Here is a 16,704-nt window from a genome sequence, read left to right as displayed (position 1 = left end):
CTGAATATGAGCAGATAATATTGCCCGAAACACTTCAGAATTCATCCTGCTGCTTTTGTCAGCAGTCACATCATCAATAAATACAAGAGAACCAGTTCCATTGGCAGCCATACATGCCCATGCCATGACACTACCACCACCATGCTTCACTGATGAAGTGGTATGCTTAGGATCATGAGCAGTTCCTTTCCTTCTCCATACTCTTCTCTTCCCATCACTCTGGTACAAGTTGATCTTGGTCTCATCTGTCCATAAGATGTTGTTCCAGAACTGTGAAGGCTTTTTTAGATGTTGTTTGGCAAACTCTAATCTGGCCTTCCTGTTTTTGAGGCTCATCAATGGTTTACATCTTGTGGTGAACCCTCTGTATTCACTCTGGTGAAGCTTTCTCCTGATTGTTGACTTTGACACACATACACCTACCTCCTGGAGAGTGTTCTTGATCTGTCCAACTGTTGTGAAGGGTGTTTTCTTCACCAGGGAAAGAATTCTTTGCTCATCCACCACAGTAGTTTTCCGTGGTTTTCCGGGTCTTTTGGTGTTGCTGAGCTCACCGGTGCGTTCTTTCTTTTTAAGAATGTTCCAAATAGTTGTTTTGCCCACGCCTAATGTTTTTGCTATCTCTCTGATGGGTTTGTTGTGTTTTTTCAGCCTAATGATGGCTTGCTTCACTGACAGTGACAGCTCTTTGGATCTCATCTTGAGAGTTGACAGCAACAGATTCCAAATGCAAATAGCACACTTGAAATGAACTCTGGAGCTTTTATCTGCTCATTGTAATTGGGATAATGAGGGAATAACACAAACCTGGCCATGGAGCAGCTGAGAAGCCAATTGTCCCATTACTTTTGGTTTCTTAACAAGTGGGAGGCACATATGCAAACTGTTGTAATTCCTACACCGTTCACCTGATTTGGATGTAAATACCCTCAAATTAAAGCTGACAGTCTGCAGTTAAAGCACATCTTGTTCGTTTCATTTCAAATCCATTGTGGTGGTGTATAGAGCCAAAAATGTTCGAATTGTGTCCATGTCCCAATATTTATGGACCTGACTGTATATAACTGAGTACATGAAAAGCTGGATTCAAAAAGCTAAGTACATATAAATGTGGCATGGGACGGACTTACTTACAGGCGTGCAGTGGTTGAAATTTGGCGACGGACGCTTCGCGCGTCAACGCTTCATCTGGCCCTTAGTATAACTGCGTGTATTGAGACATTAAAAACCAACCAATCTCTTGCTGATACATTAGAGAAACACTTGCCAATCTATTTTATCATTTAGACGTAGCGGGCCCATAGCACCAGTGCCCAATATCTGTTTTCTCTTCTTAATAATTTGCGGTGCCTGTCTCCTCCCTGAGGTAGGTTCTGTACCACTTCTATATTTGCAAATATTAATACACTGACGTCTCCATTATGTGTGGAATTAACATGTTCTATTATGCGTGGGCAACCTTTGCCCGAAATTATGGATAAGACATGTTCACAAAGTGAACATAAACTGGTTCACGAGGAACCATGGAATGCCCAATCCTGATCATGATTGGGCACTAATATCCTTTATTGACGGTCTGCCCTTCACCATTATCCTTACATTTCTTCTCCCTGTCCCATCCTACCCTGTGCATGCTCCGCCACATTTGATATGATATATGTGGGCAGCCATTTAACTTCACTTAATTAGCCACCCTCACTTATGTGAGTCATTGCCCCCCTGTCAACGGGATCCACAGTGTCCTGCCTGGGGCTTCGATGCCGGTATAGTTAAATATCAGGTGGGATACAGGGGGTTGCAGAGCAGGGGTTACTGCTACTTAGCCAGCTTGTTTGTCTCAACTTCCTCAATGGGGAACTGTTCGGTCCATCTTCCTTCATGGAGCTGCTCCCATGTGTGACTCTGTTAGTAGTCCAGTACCAAGAGAGATAACCTTTGTCCTGGCTTGGGCTAATATAAGCCCAAAAGCAGCTCACCTCCCCCCTCTTCATCATGGGCGTGTGATGGAATGCTTGAACTGCCAGTTGGCCCCCTGAGGCTAGCTCAGGATCTGTACAAAGGAATCAAAGAACTTCCTGCCCAAGGTGCAAATAAGAGCATCCCCCCAGATACACCATAGCACCACACACGCCCACATCATAACAGAAGTAGGCTGATATATATATATACTGTACAGACCAAAAGTTTGGACACACCTTCTCATTCAAAGAGTTTTCTTTATTTTCATGACTATGAAGGCATCAAAACTATGAATTAACACATGTGGAATTATATACATAACAAACAAGTGTGAAACAACTGAAAATATGTCATATTCTAGGTTCTTCAAAGTAGCCACCTTTTGCTTTGATTACTGCTTTGCACACTCTTGGCATTCTCTTGATGATCTTCAAGAGGTAGTCCCATGAAATGGTCTTCCAACAGTCTTGAAGGAGTTCCCAGAGATGCTTAGCACTTGTTGGCCCTTTTGCCTTCACTTTGAGGTCCAGCTCACCCCAAACCATCTCGATTGGGTTCAGGTCCGGTGACTGTGGAGGCCAGGTCATCTGGCGCAGCACCTCATCACTCTCCTTCATGGTCAAATAGCCCTTACTTTCAAAGTTTTCCCAATTTTTCGGCTGACTGACTGACCTTCATTTCTTAAAGCAATGATGGCCACTCGTTTTTCTTTACTTAGCTGCTTTTTTCTTGCCATAATACAAATTCTAACAGTCTATTCAGTAGGACTATCAGCTGTGTATCCACCTGACTTCTCCTCAACGCAACTGATGGTCCCAACCCCATTTATAAGGCAAGAAATCCCACTTATTAAACATGACAGGGCACACCTGTGAAGTGAAAACCATTTCAGGGGACTACCTCTTGAAGCTCATCAAGAGAATGGCAAGAGTGTGCAAAGCAGTAATCAAAGCAAAAGGTGGCTACTTTGAAGAACCTAGAATATGACATATTTTCTGTTGTTTCACACTTGTTTGTTATTAGAGTTGAGAGAAACACCTGGATGTTCGGGTTCGTGAAGTTCGGCCGAACTTCCCGGAAATGTTCGGGTTCGGGATCCGAACCCGAACCGAACGTCGTCCCGAACCCGAACCCCATTGAAGTCAATGGGGACCCGAACTTTTGGGCACTAAAAAGGCTGTAAAACAGCCCAGGAAAGAGCTAGAGGGCTGCAAAAGGCAGCAACATGTAGGTAAATCCCATGCAAACAAATGTGGATAGGGAAATGAATTAAAATTAAAATTAAAAAAATAAAAATGAACCAATATCAATTGGACAGAGGTCCCATAGCAGAGAATCTGGCTTCACGTCAGCAGAGAATCAGTGTCTTCATGCCATAGCAAAGAATCTGGCTTCATGTCAGCGCAGAGTCAGTCTTCATGTCATAGCAGAGAATCAGGCTTCACGTCACCCACCACTGGAACAGGCTACTGTCACACATTTAGGCCCCGGCACCCAGACAGAGGAGAGCGGTCCCGTAACAGAGAATCTGGCCTTATGTCAGCGCAGAATCTGTCTTCATGTCATAGTAGAGAATCAGGCTTCACGTCACCCACCACTGGAACAGGCCACTGTCACACATTTAGGCCCCGGCACCCAGACAGAGGAGAGCGGTCCCGTAACAGAGAATCTGGCCTTATGTCAGCGCAGAATCAGTCTTCATGTCATAGCAGAGAATCAGGCTTCACGTCACCCACCACTGGAACAGGCCACTGTCACACATTTAGGCCCCGGCACCCAGACAGAGGAGAGCGGTCCCGTAACAGAGAATCTGGCCTTATGTCAGCGCAGAATCTGTCTTCATGTCATAGCAGAGAATCAGGCTTCACGTCACCCACCACTGGAACAGGCCACTGTCACACATTTAGGCCCCGGCACCCAGACAGAGGAGAGCGGTCCCGTAACAGAGAATCTGGCCTTATGTCAGCGCAGAATCTGTATTCATGTCATAGCAGAGAATCAGGCTTCACGTCACCCACCAATGGAACAGGCCACTGTCACACATTTAGGCCCAGGCACCCAGGCAGAGGAGAGAGGTCCCGTAACAGAGAATCTGGCCTTATGTCAGCGCAGAATCTGTATTCATGTCATAGCAGAGAATCAGGCTTCACGTCACCCACCACTAGAACAGGCCACTGTCACACATTTAGGCCCAGGCACCCAGGCAGAGGAGAGAGGTCCCGTAACAGAGAATCTGGCCTTATGTCAGCGCAGAATCTGTCTTCATGTCATAGCAGAGAATCAGGCTTCACGTCACCCACCACTGGAACAGGCCACTGTCACACATTTAGGCCCCGGCACCCAGACAGAGGAGAGCGGTCCCGTAACAGAGAATCTGGCCTTATGTCAGCGCAGAATCTGTATTCATGTCATAGCAGAGAATCAGGCTTCACGTCACCCACCACTGGAACAGGCCACTGTCACACATTCAGGCCCAGGCACCCAGGCAGAGGAGAGAGGTCCCGTAACAGAGAATCTGGCCTTATGTCAGCGCAGAATCTGTATTCATGTCATAGCAGAGAATCAGGCTTCACGTCACCCACCACTGGAACAGGCCACTGTCACACATTCAGGCCCAGGCACCCAGGCAGAGGAGAGAGGTCCCGTAACAGAGAATCTTGCCTTATGTCAGCGCAGAATCTGTCTTCATGTCATAGCAGAGAATCAGGCATCACGTCACCCACCACTGGAACAGGCCACTGTCACACATTTAGGCCCCGGCACCCAGACAGAGGAGAGAGGTCCCGTAACAGAGAATCTGGCCTTATGTCAGCACAGAATATGTCTTCATGTCATAGCAGAGAATCAGGCATCACGTCACCCACCACTGGAACAGGCCACTGTCACACATTTAGGCCCAGGCACCCAGGCAGAGGAGAGAGGTCCCGTAACAGAGAATCTGGCCTTATGTCAGCACAGAATCAGTCTTCATGTCATAGCAGAGAATCAGGCTTCACGTCACCCACCACTGGAACAGGCCACTGTCACACATTTAGGCCCAGGCAGAGGAGAGAGGTCCCGTAACAGAGAATCTGGCCTTATGTCAGCACAGAATCTGTCTTCATGTCATAGCAGAGAATCAGACTTCACGTCACCCACCACTGGAACAGGCCACTGTCACACATTTAGGCCCCGGCACCCAGACAGAGGAGAGAGGTCCTGTAACAGAGAATCTGGCCTTATGTCAGCACAGAATCTGTCTTCATGTCATAGCAGAGAATCAGGCATCTCGTCACCCACCACTGGAACAGGCCACTGTCACACATTTAGGCCCAGGCACCCAGGCAGAGGAGAGAGGTCCCGTAACAGAGAATCTGGCCTTATGTCAGCGCAGAATCTGTCTTCATGTCATAGCAGAGAATCAGGCATCACGTCACCCACCACTGGAACAGGCCACTGTCACACATTTAGGCCCAGGCAGAGGAGAGAGGTCCCGTAACAGAGAATCTGGCCTTATGTCAGCGCAGAATCTGTCTTCATGTCATAGCAGAGAATCAGGCATCACGTCACCCACCACTGGAACAGGCCACTGTCACACATTTAGGCCCCGGCACCCAGACAGAGGAGAGAGGTCCTGTAACAGAGAATCTGGCCTTATGTCAGCACAGAATCTATCTTCATGTCATAGCAGAGAATCAGGCATCACGTCACCCACCACTGGAACAGGCCACTGTCACACATTTAGGCCCAGGCACCCAGGCAGAGGAGAGAGGTCCCGTAACAGAGAATCTGGCCTTATGTCAGCACAGCATCTGTCTTCATGTCATAGCAGAGAATCAGGCTTCACGTCACCCACCACTGGAACAGGCCACTGTCACACATTTAGGCCCAGGCACCCAGGCAGAGGAGAGAGGTCCCGTAACAGAGAATCTGGCCTTATGTCAGCGCAGAATCAGTCTTCATGTCATAGCAGGAATCAGGCTTCACGTCACCCACCACTGGAACAGGCCACTGTCACACATTTAGGCCCAGGCACCAAGTCAGTGGTGTAGTACAGTCGATATGAACCACATGAAGTTTCACCAAATATCCAGTCTGCAGGTTTGCAATAGGGTCATACCAATATACAGGAGCTGCAGCAATGATCACTTGTTAAATATAGTTCCATATATTCATAAGCTGTTAGCAGAGAGTCAGGACATGCTAAATAAACCTCTTCAAATGTGCTATTAGATAACTGAGGAAAGTTTTAACAGACAGAGTCTTTACAGTGGACTCTTCCAGAAAGCCCCCTGTGTATTCTGCTACTTGGTTTGGTCTCCTCAGTGCAGACATTTACTGTGAAGGAGGTAGGATCTCTGTCTAAGTTCTCTAAAGCTAAAGTTCATTTATCTATTGTAAAAAGTTATAATATATACCCATAATAGTTCTGTAGAATGTAAAGAGGTGACTGTATGTTTTTTAGCAGCCTTTAAACCCTGCAGCACATGCTAGGCTGAGTAGATGATGTACAGTTAAAGAGACATGTGTTCTTCTTAAAATGGCTGCAAGACATGCTGTATTCCAGGTCACCCTGCTGCAATATCTTTGTAAATGATTTTCTCTTGTTCATTTTTCTGTATGCTTTGTTATATCCTGTAACATGTATGTGGGAATGTAATATAATGACTGCCTGTTATGATATAGGTGGGCTGGTGACCTGGCTGTATACCACATAGTGGCAGTGTTTCCTTGTTGTATTACAGGCTCCAGCCAAGTGCACTACACCTCAATAAAGCTTTAAACCAAGACCTGAGTGTCGTCCCTTAGAGTCCACTTAGAGTTTATGCCTGGAGGAGCTGGTGACCGAGTGAGTGTGAAAGCTGGAGGTGTTGCAGATGGTGCAAGGAAAAGAGGGTTACATTTGGTGCCGTGACTCGGATGTCATCATTCTGCTCAAAGTGACCAGTGAAGATACCTAAAGTCACCAGTGTGCGAGTTCTGAGGTGATTGTGCCACGGCGGAGCTGCTAGGCGGCAGATTGACCTTATTAGCGGTTTATATCCTCTCAGGAATAGAAGATGAGTGGACGAGCCAGAGCCCGCAGAAGAGCACGTGCCAGGGGGCAGCCCAGCCAAGGACAGCCTGGACAGGAGCAAGAGGCTCAAGAACCTAGACGCATTGAAAGACCCCAGCAGCCACCAGCCGAGCCTTTGCTTGTGGGAAGAGGGAGCCAGAGAGGCTCGCCAGTAGTGGAGAGACCTCCGACTGATGTTCTGCAGCTTTCAGCTGGATTTCAGGACATATCCCTCGGAGAACGGGGTGGCCGCAGGCGTGACTTCCATGACCTTGGAGTGAACACCCGGCAGACCATTGAATAGAAATGTGAGACCTGTTTTTTTTTTGCACTGTGTGACAGGTTAAGGTTTAATCACAGAATCAGACTTCTATCTGCACGGTAGCGTGTGTCTTAGGTTTTTCTGAATGACACTATCAGTACCTTGAATGTAAGATATCCTTTTTGGGATAGATTTCAAGTAGGCCTCAAATACCAGAAACTAGTTATTTTGAGAATGGCAAATTTGGGAATAGTTTTTCAACCCAGAAAAAAAAGTCTGCTTTTACGGTCGCTACAAATAACTTGACCAGATTAAACAGTACAGATTTGCTTGAATAGAAATGGGAGACCTGTTTTTTTTTGCACTGTGTGACAGGTTAAGGTTTAATCTCAGAATCAGACTTCTATCTGCACGGTAGCGTGTGTCTTAGGTTTTTCTGAATGACACTATCAGTACCTTCAATGTAAGATATCCTTTTTGGGATAGATTTCAAGTAGGCCTCAAATACCAGAAACTAGTTATTTTGAGAATGGCAAATTTGGGAATGGTTTTTCAACCCAGAACAAAAAGTGTGCTTTTACGGTCACTACAAATAACTTGACCAGCTAAAATAGTACAGATTTGGTTAAATAGAGATGTGAGGCCTGTTTTTTTTTGCGCTGTGTGACAGGTATAGGTTTAATCACAGAATGACACTTCTATCAGCACGCTAGCGTGTGTCTTAGGTTTTTCTGAATGACACTATCAATACCTTCAATGTAAGATTTTCTTTTTGGGATAGATTTCAAGTAGGCCTCAAATACCACAAACTAGTTATTTTCAGAACGGCAAATTTGGGAATGCTTTTTCAACCCAGAACAAAAAGTCTGCTTTTGCGGTCACTACAAATAACTTGACCAGCTAAAACTGTGCAGATTTGGTTGAATAGAGATGTGAGACCTGTTTTTTTTTTGCGCTGTGTGACAGTTATAGGTTTAATCACAGAATGACACTTCGATCAGCACGCTAGCGTGTGTCTTAGGTTTTTCTGAATGACACTATCAATAACTTCAATGTAAGATTTTCTTTTTGGGATAGATTTCAAGTAGGCCTCAAATACCACAAACTAGTTATTTTCAGAATGGCAAATTTGGGAATGCTTTTTCAACCCAGAACAAAAAGTCTGCTTTTACGGTCACTACAAATAACTTGACCAGCTAAAACTGTGCAGATTTGGTTGAATAGAAATGTCAGGTCTATTTTTTAGGCGCTGGGTGACAGGCTCAACTTGCCCCTGATGTAATATATGGCCAAAAAATAACCACACTGTTGATGGTTAAATGCACTTGGGTGACACAGGCTCAGCCTGCAGCTGATGTAGTATATGGCCAAAAAATAATCAGACTGTTGATGGTTAAATGCACTTGGGTGACACAGGCTCAGCCTGCAGCTGATGTAGTATATGGCCAAAAAATAACCAGACTGTTGATGGTTAAATGCACTTCGGTGACACAGGCTCAGCCTGCAGCTGATGTAGGATATAGCACAAAATAACCACACTATCGATGGTTAAATACACTTGGTGATAGCTCGTGCTGGCGCACCACAAGTCACAAAATGGCCGCCGATCACCCCAGAAAAAAAGTGATCTAAAAACGCTCTGGGCAGCCTCAAAAAAGTGAGCAAGTCAATAATAGCACTTCAATGATCCACAGCTGCTGATCGATCACAGAATGAAGTCTTTTGGAGGAGTTAATCTGCCTAATCTCGCCCTAACGTCGCAGCTGCAACCTCTCCCTATGCTTGAATCAGCAGAGTGACGTGCAGCGCTACGTGACCCAAGCTTATATAGAGGCTGGGTCACATGCTGCACTGGCCAATCACAGCCATGCCAATAGTAGGCAAGGCTGTCATGGCCTCTTGGGGCAAGTAGTATGACGCTTGTTGATTGGCTGCTTTGCAGCCTTTCAAAAAGCGCCAAGAAAGCGCCGAACACCGAACCCGAACCCAGACTTTTACGAAAATGTTCGGGTTCGGGTCCGTGTCACGGACACCCCAAAATTCGGTACGAACCCGAACTATACAGTTCGGGTTCGCTCATCCCTATTTGTTATGTATATAACTCCACATGTTTTAATTCATAGTTTTGATGCCTTCAGTGTGAATCTGCAATTTTCATAGTCATGAAAATAAAGAAAACTCTTTGAATGAGAAGGTGTGTCCAAACTTTTGGTCTGTACTGTGTATATATATATATATATATATATACATACAGGAGATCCATAGTCAATTGAATGACGTACAGGTGTACAGGCGTGTCACACAAGATCCCAAATTTGATCTTTTGCAGGAGTTACGTGACATTCTGAACCAGGCCTTGGGGGCTGGTATCATTGATGCTAAGCTCTTTACATATTTATATTGTAACAAACCTTGTACACCTATTTCCACACTTTACCGAAGATCCACAAAAGGTTGGAGTCCCCCCCTTTTGGCGTGGTGGCGCTATATCGACGACATCTTCTTGGTGTGGATGGGCGACACGTTGGGCCTCCTCGCTTTCCACGCATTTCTCAATGAAATCGATCCTACTGTCAAATTCACTGTTGTCCATTCGACTCACAAATTACAATTCCTGGTCACAGAAGTTCAGGTCAGGGTTTAACTACTGATCTATATGTGAAAAGTACTGATAAAAACACTTTGTTACACTTTGACAGTCATCACCCACGTTCCATGATTCAGTCGTTACCTTATAGTCAATTCCTCCGGGTTAAGAGGATTGTAAAGATAAACCCACTAGGGAGGAACGGTTCATGAAAATGATTAAGAAACTTGCTGCTCGAGGATACCCCAAGAAACCCCTTGCTGGGAGTATGTCGCGAGTTAACCATGCGCAAACCCCAAGCAATGATACCACAAGAGCTCCACGTATCCCTTTCATTTCACAATATTCTGCTGACAGTCCGCAAATAGCATCTGTCATCACAAAACACTGGAAGATTATAGGGAATAGTTTTCCTCAGATAAAAGAGTTTCGGTCACCCCCTCTTTTTTCCTACCGAAGGGGGCGAAATCTGGGGGATAGGTTAGTTAAGTCCGATGTGGGTAGCAACAGGACCACTGTGAGGTCGTTATGTGGCTCCACACGGACTGGTTGCTATCCATGCCATCACTGTGTGAACTGCTGCCTCATGCTTAATGGGGACTCTTTTTGTAACCCTGCGACAAATAAAACGATCAAGATTGCTCAGTATTTGACGTGTGACTCGTCCTACGTGGTCTACCTACTGTCATGCCCATATGAGGCGTGGTATGTTGGTGAGACCACGTGGGACGTTAAAACACGTTTAAATCAGCATAGATATTCTATCAGAAAAGAAAAAATGGATTTGCCAGTCTCCAAGCATTTTAAGGAGGCGGGTCACTCTGAAAAAGATTTGAGGTTTCGTGTATTGGAGCAGCTACAGATGGGCAGACATGGTGGCGATAGGAAGGCTCCTCAAAAAGCGAGAGCTATTTTGGATATTTACTTTGAAGACTCTCAAGCCAAATGGTTTGAATGTTGACTTTAGGGTGGATTAGTGGTGTCTCTCCCCGTGTACCGTGTTGTTCTTATCCCCTGGTATAGTCATATTGAACATGTGTATAATACAACTAAGCTTAAATATAAATTGTTTATAATGAGTAACACTTCTTTTTTGTATCATTTGAAGATTCAGCTATGAATCACAACTCCAGTTGACATCCTGTGTGACAAAACGAGCATCTCGGTCTCTATCAGCTATCCACATTCTGTTTTATAGATATTTTGCTGATATCTTCTATGATGGCTGCGTTTGTACAGTGCTACACATGTGTCGTGCTATATACTGCAATTTTTGGTCCACCTATACATTTAATCCCTTGTATTATTTGAAACTTGAGATGTTATTGCCCCCCTTTTTCTCTAGGGCCACACCATCTCTGGTTTCAATTTATGTAGGGTATATGTGTGAGTTTTTTTTAGTGTCTTTTTGGGTGCATTGACGGTTTGACACGGTTACCCGTGCCAACGCCATTGCTGCCCTATCACAGTGGTGACTTTACTGCTGACCCGGTTGGTCCTGACTGTGAGACGCTTTTTTTCCCACGTTTAATACTTGTTTTATAAATGGGTCTGTATAGCGGTAAGTGGGTAGGTGAGATGCTTGACTTTAGGGTTCCATGGCGGCGTTCCCACCACCGACTACAAGGGAATCATTGACTGTTGATACGGTCTTGATCCACTGCCTATCGCTTTGATCCTCTATATTCTTATGATTGTTTACCTGTTTCTATCTGGATCATGTGACAAGGATCACATGACTTTGTATTGGGTGGTTACTATTGCTAGAGCATGTGCACATGTTGACATTCTCAGATTAGGCCATCTTTGATGTGGTTTCCATTGAGTTCCCTTGCTCCGGAGCTATTGCAAGATCTACTGATCTCGTGCATGCGCAGTAACTGTGTGGACGCCTCCGAGACCGCTATGCTCGACGCGCGCAGTTTACCAGCTGGTTTTGTGAGTTTTTAATCTACACTTTGTATTGGGTACACCTGTATTTTTAATCATCAATTATATCTAATCATGTACTGTCATCATATATTATGTATTGTTTACGAGGCACTGTCACTTTATTTGAATTATGTATTTCTCACAATGATGCTGATGAACTTGTATTTTTTTAAACATAACTTGTCATGAACTTTGTCTGTTTTAAAGTTAATTGGATATTTTATATCATGAATTGATACACATTTATATACTGCTGTTGTAACACATGTGCACATAGCTTGAGAAAGACCGCAACAAGCGGTTGAAACGTCGCTATTTGACACTGGGTGAATAAATCACATGTGTTTTCTTGATCTCATTGGAGTGCTGCTGGCTTTTTTCTATATATATATATATATATATATATATATATATATATTTATATATATATATCTATTAGACATATTTACATATATATATATATTCAAATATCACCCTTCCCTCTACAGCCGTGTTGAGTCAAATTAAGCCGCCGTCTCCACTCCTGGTGGTGCCCTTCCGTCAATTAGTTTAAGTTTTATCTTTGCAACCATACTCCCCCTGGAACCCAAAGACTTTGGTTTCCTGGAAGCTGCTCGGCGGGACATGGGAATAACGCCGCCGGATCGCTTGTAGGATCGTCTTCGAACCTCTGACTTTCGTTGTTGATTAATGAAAGCATTCTTGGCAAATGCTTTCACTGTGGTTTGAAAAAATAAATATATCACCAGTCCGCAATAATGCTATGCAGCAGGTCCGAAAAAGTGATGTGGGTTCAATCACGTTATAAACAGGTACAATAAATGGGGTTCGGACCGCGCTTCTGGTCCAGGTCAGTATGCAAGTTCTTAATCCTTTTCACTTCCTCGTTTGCAGAGAGAGCCTGACGGCTGCAAATATCCCTCAAATAGATATCCTGCAACCAATGGAATTATAATAGTGTAAATCCGTATGTAACAATAACCTGCATTGCACTGATTGTACTCACACACTGCGTATCAAACAAGGCGCAAATGTAATCTCTCCGTGGTATGTTGCTCTTGTTCTGTCGAAACAGCCACGTTTTCGTACAATCTGGTTCAGTCTCCACACGGACTCAAATGGTATATACCTCAGACAGATCTATATTTCTTTTCTTCAGTTTCCTGAAAGTATTCTGTGGACAAGAATGGCTTCTGCAATAGTGAAGCTCCGTAGTACTACTTTAAAACTTTTTATTTGCCCATACTCACAAGACAACTTTCTTAAAACAGCTTTTAAAACACATAAAATTCCCAGCGTCTGCTGCTTCTGCCCGACCCGGGTTTTACTCCTAGAGCTTCGTCAGGGGCACACTTGTTTTCACCCTCCCCCTCCTTCTTATTCACCCATTGCAACTAATCAGGAGTCAGGTGTATTCCTCCACAGTATTTTCCTATCCTGCTATTAACCCTATACTGGACTCTCCTCATCCCCAGGGGAAAGAAGACGCATATTGTTACGTCCCCATTCACATGAGCATGCTTTTTAATATATCGTTTTTTCACTAATTCAATACAGCCTGCAGGTCAAAATCTACATTTAGACCCTCCGGCTGTAGTGTGCCTAGTTCATATATCCACTTGGTTTCCTGCCTATTAATTTTTTCCAAAAGACTGCCTCCCCTCCAATGATTTTGTACGGATTCCACTCCCATAAACTTTAGACCCTCTGGGTTTTTTTGGTGGTATTTTTTATAATGGGCCGATACTCCATGACTCTCAAGACCTTTTTTTATATTTCTTATGTGTTCCTGTATGCGGACTTTTAGAGGTCTAATAGTCCGTCCAACATACTGGAGGCCACAAGGGCACTCCAGTACATACACAACCCCTTTACTGTGACAAGTCATCTCACCTACTACTTCTAGTTGTTTATCTCTATTGGTACTATTGATAAACGTATTCTTTTGCAATTTCTCTGTTCTTTTTCTGTTCTTGCATGGAATGCAAAAACCACACCAATTAAAGCTATTTTTCGTTTTTTTATTTTTATATTTGTTTTCAAAACGATTGGCGCTGTGTACCAATTTATTTTTTAAGTTGGGGGCCTTTTTATAGATGACTGTCGGTTGCTCAGGAATTACACGTCCCAATACAGGGTCATTTTTTAAAATCGACCAGTTCCTTCTGATTGCGTTTTTCAATTCACCAGAACACTGTGTGAACTGGGTTATAAATGAAAAGCGGAAATCCATGGTCTTCTCTATTTTTTTAGATTTATTGGGAGTTCCCTCTTGCTGTTCTGTTACATCTTTTATGCACCTCTCCAGGTCTTCATTTTTATAGCCTTTTTCCACAAAGCGCTCCTTTATTACATTGCTCTGTTTTTTAAGCGCGGTCCGAACCCCATTTATTTCACTGTGGTTTGTCTTGCGGCGGTCTACGAATTTCACCTCTAGCGGCTCAATACAGATGCCACCGGCCGTACCTCTTAACTGCCTCCGGACCGCCTAACGCAGGATTGCATTCCGGAGGTGGTCGATTCACTCCTCCTAGACGCGCCGGCGCGTCATCTCGCGAGACGCGAGATTTCCTGTGAACACACGCACACAGGAGCGAGCGTTCACAGGAACTGCAGGTAAACGAGCTGATCTACAGCCTGCCAGCGGCGATCGTTCGCTGTCAGGCTGTAGATCCGATTTTTTTAACCCCTGAAAGGTATATTAGACACTGTTTTGTTAACAGCGTCTAATATACCTGCTACCTGGTCCTCTGGTCCCTTTTGCTTGGATCGACCACCAGAGGACACAGGCAGCTCTGTAAAGTAGCACCAAACACCACTACACTACACCCCCCCTCTGTCACTTATTAACCCCTTATTAGCCCCTGATCACCCCATATTAGACTCCCTAATCACCCCCCTGTCATTGATCACCCCCCTGTCATTGATCACCCCCCTGTAAGGGTCCATTCAGATGTCCGTATGTGTTTTGCGGATCCGCGGATCCATTTTGGTGGTGTTTACATAAATTTCTGACATTTTCCTATGAACCAGGCACCCTCCCCTCTTCAGAGCAGGGGTGCCTGGTTCAATGCTCGGGTTCTTCCATTGACTTCTATTATATTCGGGTGCTCGGCATCCCGATGTGCTCGGTCAGAGCACCCGAGCACCTGACCACTATGGTGCTCGATCAACACTAGTGTTGACGTCAATGTTTATTTTTCCCTTCTTCTGATCCATCAGAAAAACAACTCCCCAAAAAAAGGATCCTGTATTTTGAGTATCCACCTTCATGCGGTGGGTCCAAAAAAGGAGTGTGTCCAAAAAAGAGATGACAAGTGAAGAAAATGTTTGAATGTTTCCTGTGTTTTGGACCCACTCTTGCTTTTGGCTTCCAAATCATGATCAGATCCTAATGCAAAATATTGACTGTGTGATGCTCAATTTGCATGAATTTTGGCCATTTGCGTCTCACATCAGTTTTACTCAGATGGAAAATAAGTCCTGTGGGCAGGACTTTAATGGCCTCTATTACATGGTCAGTATTTGGTCAGTTTTTTGCATCAGTATTTGATCAGTATTTTTAAAGCAAAAACAGGAGTGGGTCAAAAGAGGCATGACACTTGAAGGAAATATTTGCATATCTTCTGTGATTTGGACACACTCCTACTTTTGGCTTCCAAATCATGATTAGTGTTGGTGCGAATATTCGAAACGCTAATATTAATCACGAATATCGGCACCTCGAGAATTTTCAAATATTTAGAATATAGTGATATATATTCGTAATTTTGAATATTCAAAATTTTTTTTTCTTCAGTAACCTTTCTTGCTTGCGGGCCAATGAGAATGCTGCAAAGTCTTTGTCTGAGCTTAGCAACATCCCTAGCAACCAGAGGAAAGTTGCCTACCCCTTACTATAGGTGGCAACGTACTTAGACCGCTGGTACAAACATAAAATGGCAGACATGTTACCAGCATCACAGAGGGCTGTCAGAATGCAGCACTTCCAGGCTTTGCTGCGAGAGATGCTGCATTCTGCTGTTGTGGGCACTGGCAGAGGAATTTCCACCCACAGAGTAAGAGTTGCGGGTACCAAACCTACTGTGCATGCAAGAAGAGGGCGTGATGTGTTGGTAACTTCGGATGTGAGATCATTCTTGCAGCCAACCCATCGACAGCCGCCCTCCAGATTGAGCATAAGTGAACTACTGGACCAACAGGTGTCCGACTGCATCGGGTTAACAGACCGATGTGGACGCTCTGAGAAGCGAGGAACCCCTGGACTACTGGGTGTGCAGGCTTGACCTGTGGCCAGAGCTGGCACAATTTGCCATGGAACTCTTGGCTTTCCCCTAGTCGCATGTCCTGTCAGAAAGGACGTTCAGGGTAGCAGAGGGGATTGTGACCAATAAGCGCACGCGCCTAGCTCACGACAGTGTGGACTATCTCACATTTATAAAAATTAATGAGGCATGGATCTCAGAGGAATTCAACATCTGTGACAACCACATTTAATTGAATTTCCTCATGTCAGCCCACACATATCCGCCACCACCCAGAACAAAGAATGGTCCCTTTCTTATGTAAATACAGCTGCATAAAAGGCCTTTTCTGTCCGGTAAATGCCTAATGTTTGGGGCCTGTACTTCACTGGCCTGCAGTAAAATTGGTATCCAATGACCGTTTAATATACCTCCAGCCACATAATCATTTGATCTTTTATGTACGGTGAATGCCTAATTGTTGGGACCTCAAAGGAATTCAATACTAATGACGACCATGTGTTATCGAATTTCAACTATTATCATTTTGGGTTTATTCAAGAGGGAGGATTTTGTTAACCATGTTTTTAATCCAATTTTATATTTTTAGTTTTTTTAAACATATGTATTTGACATATATTTGAACTCCCCTGCAGTAAAATTGATATCCAATGACCATCTAATA

The sequence above is a fragment of the Bufo bufo genome, chromosome 2 (genome assembly GCF_905171765.1).
Source record: "Bufo bufo chromosome 2, aBufBuf1.1, whole genome shotgun sequence".
NCBI lineage: Eukaryota > Metazoa > Chordata > Amphibia > Anura > Bufonidae > Bufo > Bufo bufo.
The sequence above is the reverse complement of the archived record's forward strand: the minus strand, read 5'-3'. Positions refer to the sequence as shown.